Source organism: Octopus bimaculoides, chromosome 9, assembly GCF_001194135.2.
Source record: "Octopus bimaculoides isolate UCB-OBI-ISO-001 chromosome 9, ASM119413v2, whole genome shotgun sequence".
NCBI classification, from domain to species: domain Eukaryota; kingdom Metazoa; phylum Mollusca; class Cephalopoda; order Octopoda; family Octopodidae; genus Octopus; species Octopus bimaculoides.
Genome location: NC_068989.1, coordinates 25,172,684 through 25,178,154, shown reverse-complemented (window position 1 = coordinate 25,178,154; position 5,471 = coordinate 25,172,684).

The following is a 5,471-nucleotide window of genomic DNA, read 5'->3' as shown; positions in this document are numbered from 1 at the left end:
TATATATATATATATATATATATATTTATATGCGTATGTGTGTACATGTATGCGTGTTTACCTGTCTGTTTGTTTGTCTGCATATGTGTATGTATGTATGTATGTATGCAAAAAATATAGGTTTGGGCCTGTTTTTGCAGATTATATTTCTAACATAATTTGATATTTATGAAATGTTGCCAGCAATCTATGTACTGTAGGCCAGTTTTTCATTCTCCCGTTTGAAAGCAATATAATGCAGCATAATCAGATTTTTCGCCAGCCCTGCTACTACTACTGATGATGATATCTCTATCGTTATTCTCTTATATTACATGGAATTTTTAGACTGAACAGACGCATACTTCAAAACCACAGATTTACTTAAATTCCTTTCGACATCTCGTATTCAATATGTTGAAGTAATGCAATTATTATGGTACATATAATTTTTAATCTCTAACCTGGCATACGATTCGTTTTTGTTGCTGCAAAAACTAAAGATTTGGCAACAGCTACCGAGAAACATACAGCCTGTTAGAAAACCTTGTATCTGAATATAGGGGAAGATATCACAGGAAACAATCTTTGATGATAGAATGCTTGTTCTCTATCTTACAGCAATTTGTTCCAGAAATTTCAAATAATTTCATTCTCTTTCTCTTTATTTTATTACGTTAAACTTCGGATGTGATAAAGTTTTTGTATCAGATTTGGTATCAATATTAAGAGACGAATTCTTATGAGATTATACGATTTTAATATGGCAGATAATGAATTACTGAGGATTTTCTATGATAACAATAGAGATTGTACGATGAGATACGGTATATTAAAACAACAGACTCCAGGTTAAACTGAAAATGGTATGTAGTAAATGTGGCTAACTGCTGTAACAAGGTAGAAAGCTAACAATAAAGGAAATTCGGATGTAAGAAATTCAATACCTTTATTTGAATAATTAATTGGCGGTTTGACAAAGGACATAGCAACACATAAATAGAAATAAATGCTCGATATTTCATCATCATAATAAACACTAAAGCTAGCAAACAATTAAAAATGTAAGCTTTCAGCTTTTCACCGAACATATCATTATGAATGTTCTTTCAAGAAATGAAATATAATACTTATCAAACAAATTTAACCACTAGACTTCAAATTTATAAAAACATATATAAACTTTTCTTCATTCCAAATAACACACGAAATATTTTGTTCACGACATCTTCAAATGACGGTTATTGTTCTAAATCAGTGTTGAAAGACAGGTTTTGTTTGCACTCATTCACACTCATAGACATAGATATATGCACATACACACATACATGTATGTATGTATGTATGTATGTATGTATGTATGTATGTATGTGTGTGTGTATGTATGTATGTATTTATGTATTTATGTATGTATGTATACGTACATATAATCATAGGAATTTATTCTGAATAGATATTTATTTTCATTTAAATTTGTAAGCAGATTTTCAACCTTTCGTTTGTTAATATACTTACTCTCTATGAAATATAAGAAAAACATTCCATGAATTTTGCCAGGCTGTTAGAATTTCCATCTTCAATTAAATGATCTGCTTCATAAATAACTATGTTAAATTGGTGATCTCCAAAAAGCATGGAATAAAATAAAGACGTGTGAAATTTATGCATATTTTCCTTATAAATTCTTAATTTCAAATTCAAATCTCTAATCTCCCCGAATACTATGATGAATCGATTATCTCCCTTGTAATGGGGAAAAGCACACATTCGAAACATTCTATCAGTGATTTCGAAGGACTCGTTTAAACTGTTGGTAACTGTTAAAGCTTTACGAGGATTGATTGAAAATTTCATAGACTGAGCAAGATGTTCTCGTGGAATGTAACCAAATAGACTTTTCTTTTCAACACAGTGCTCTTTGCGGCCCACACTTTTCTTTCATCGATGTGTCAGTGCTTGAAGCTTTCATACTGTTGCTGAGAAAAGTCAACAACAGCACATATATGACGTCAGCATCACTGTGATACTCGTTACAAGACCTTTGTTTTTCACGATAGGGAACAGATACTTGTCAGATGGGACCAAATCACGAGAGTAGGGAGGGTGATCAATAATTTCCAAGCCACAGCCACGCACAGACACCATTAAAACCAAGGACTTGTGTGCTGGAGCACTGACCTAATGAAAGCAGTTCACTTTCCTCAGGCTTCCTGTGCGTATTAACTTGATAGTCTTTCGTAATTACCTCAACAAGTTGGCATAGTACTCTCTGTTGAAGATGCGGCCCTTTTACGCTCCTTAAAAATGACACCATCACCTTCCCTGCAGACGAAACAACATTGGCCTACTTTCGAATGTTTCCGCTTCATGAATTGTCTTTTTGTCTCTGGCTCAAAGTGATGAACCCAACACTCGCAGCTGGTCTTCCTCAAATAATGTCAGATTTTCCGTGATGCGATCAGCCTGGTTGCACTTTTGATCAGGTTTCAGAAGACATGCCCCCCACCGAGCAGAAACCTTTGTCATGACATGATCATTGTACAGAATATTATCAACTCTCTCACGCGACGTGCTAATAGCATTGGTATTTGAATTATAGTCAGTTGCCTGCCATCTATCACCATGTAGTGAACACGAATAATATTTTCCTTGGTAGTAGCTGTTGCAGGACGTCCAGACATTGGGTCATATTCAACTCTCCCTTCCCCTCCTCAACTCAGCTGCATCATTCATAAAGCTGGAACGTTATTCCCTAATGTAGCAACTATGTCAGCATGAATATTGTTTGGGAGCTAAATCCTTTTTCTGCAGGCACTTGATAACACCACTCTGCCAACTTGTGTCCCTTTTCAAGAGAAGTTGCAATTGGTTACTTTTGAAATCTTTGAAACGTTAGATGTCAGTTTACCAGGAAAGAAATAATTCAGTTATTAATAAGAAGTGTTGAAATTATTGCATGCCAGATTACACAGCTCAAACGTCACTCCTTCATAGTCAGCCTATGCAGCCAACGAACTTTTTAACGCACCCTCATATGTTTACAATAGATATTCAACTTCAAGATAGCAGCTTGATACTTAATATATTTTCATCAAAAATTATATCGGAAAACGGCTTGTAAATTTATTTCAATTTTTTTCTTTTTTTTTTGTGGGGTGTTGTCTTTTTTGTTAAAATCGGAATTATTGGTTACTTTAAGTAGAATTCTGTGGAAATATTTATGCAGAATGGAAACAGTAAGAATTCTTTATCACTTTTCTCTTGATTACTAAACCACTAATGTTTCTAAGAATTCCCAGGAGACTGTAATTATTTCTCACTTCAATGTTTAAGTTATAAATCACAAGTAATATAATTCTGATGATTTTTAAAAAGAATGAAATTGTACTATATCTAAATATCATCGACAACCAACGTTAAGAACAAAACGAAAAGAAAAGTATATATTAACTCTATGCATATTTCCCCAATAATGTGTAATGCCAAATTCAAATTTCACATCCCATCAAATATTATTAACTTGCAATAACTTGGAAAACTTTCTAAAATATTTGTTTGACATAACTAAAATGATCCATGTAACAATGGGCAACATCTAACTGGTACCACGTGATGATTTCTCGACGCTAAGAATATCAGGGCTTATAGAAGCATGCTGCTTCGGGAAGCGTGTCGACAAGTCTTCAAAATAGTCTTATTCGCCAGCTAGTGTTTCCCTCTGAATAAAGTAGAGAAAATATTTCTTTCACAAAACAAGTAACCACAACGGTCTGTGTAGCGTGTATTTCAGTAGAAATAAATTCAGAAGGAATATCAAAAAGCGGAACCGGTATCTGAAAATAGTTTTATTTTCAATGCGAAATAAAAAATATTGTAAAGTAACGAGTGTACAAACAGTACCAGCAATTTTATCGCTACCGTTGTTTGAAAAATAAATATGAGTAAAAATTACAAGGAAAGAAAGAACACGAAGAATAAATCCATTGTAAATATCACTTAATCCCAGAAATAGGAACAACTGGATTACATGTCTTTATAAGTAAAAGCTCACTATAACAATATAGCATCGACGTGCATAACATACAAATTTAAGAGGAACCAATCGACGTTCCAGATAATTGCGGGCACAATAAGTACTATAATATTTAGAAAAATAGACTTCAAGGCAAAAAAAAACATGAAAATTCATTCATACGATAAATTGTTCGGCAGGTGTTGTACTATATATAATGCAGACACAGTATTATAAGGAAAACAGTTTTACACATCAAAGTGAAGTATATTTGCCACTTAAATGTGGCTGACCCCTAAGGGTGGATGTTACTGTTGCTTTTAGCCCCAGGAGAACATCTCCTCCAGCTGACTATCGACACACATCTGTGTCCAGAGATTTAACATTGCTACTTTTACACATATTCTTGCGGAAATAGACAAATACGAAGATATCATTAGTGAGAAAGGATCTTCCGGGTAAAAATGAGTTTCTTCGACAATTGTCTTAATCTCAATTTTCTCATGGAAGAATTGCTTTATTTATTATATAACTTGACACAGACACTGCGGCAAAAATGATTACTGATTCGTGCAAATTATTCTGCAGAAATCAGACTTTGGTACATGTCTCTCAAAGTCAAAGATTTTAAGAGGGCACCAAAATTTGTAGTTCATTCGAGATACATGAATAATTTAAAACAGATATCATGAGAGCGCAGCTCATTTACGTATTAATATGGAAGTTTAAGTACACATTTTGTCTCAATGTGCTTGACTTATAAAGAAAAAATGACATATTAATACAAAGCATGTAAGAGACATAGAGTAATTTGTGTACGTAACAGTATTAGCGAAAGAGTAGAACACTCTACCTGTGTTCAAGTCTAGCGTCTGCTCCACATATAAAACAACACTTGTTTCGATCATAATTTTTACTGAAAACGTAGAGGGACAAAACTGGATGCTGTAAGATAATTCTGTTCTAATCAACTAATGTCAAGTCAACTACTATAACTAGGTTGAATATGGAGAAAGTTCTATTCAGTCGGAGATCGGCAAAACGTCGATAACAACGGAAAAATACTCTTCAATCTTTACATTTTACATCTTATCCAGATAGATTTTGCCTTTCATCATTCCATAGACGACAAAAAAAAATTGACCGGTTATATATATATATATAGTTTTAGGGAAAATAACCAAGTTTCAAGAACTCATCGATGAAAATCCACTATCACATATAGAAAAATTAACAATTAAAAGCACAATAAATGAGTATAATATCAAGCAAAGTAAATATCATGAGATAAATATAATAAAATGATTACACGTGTTTCATAACTAATTTTCAAATAGAAAGGAACTTTAAATCGATTAAAATCAATTGAAATTATCGAAAATAAATTCTATTCAAAATATAGCTAATCGTCAGATCGTAAGTAGAACAATAATTAGATATATATATATCTCAACCAACAATAAATACCAAATGAATTAAT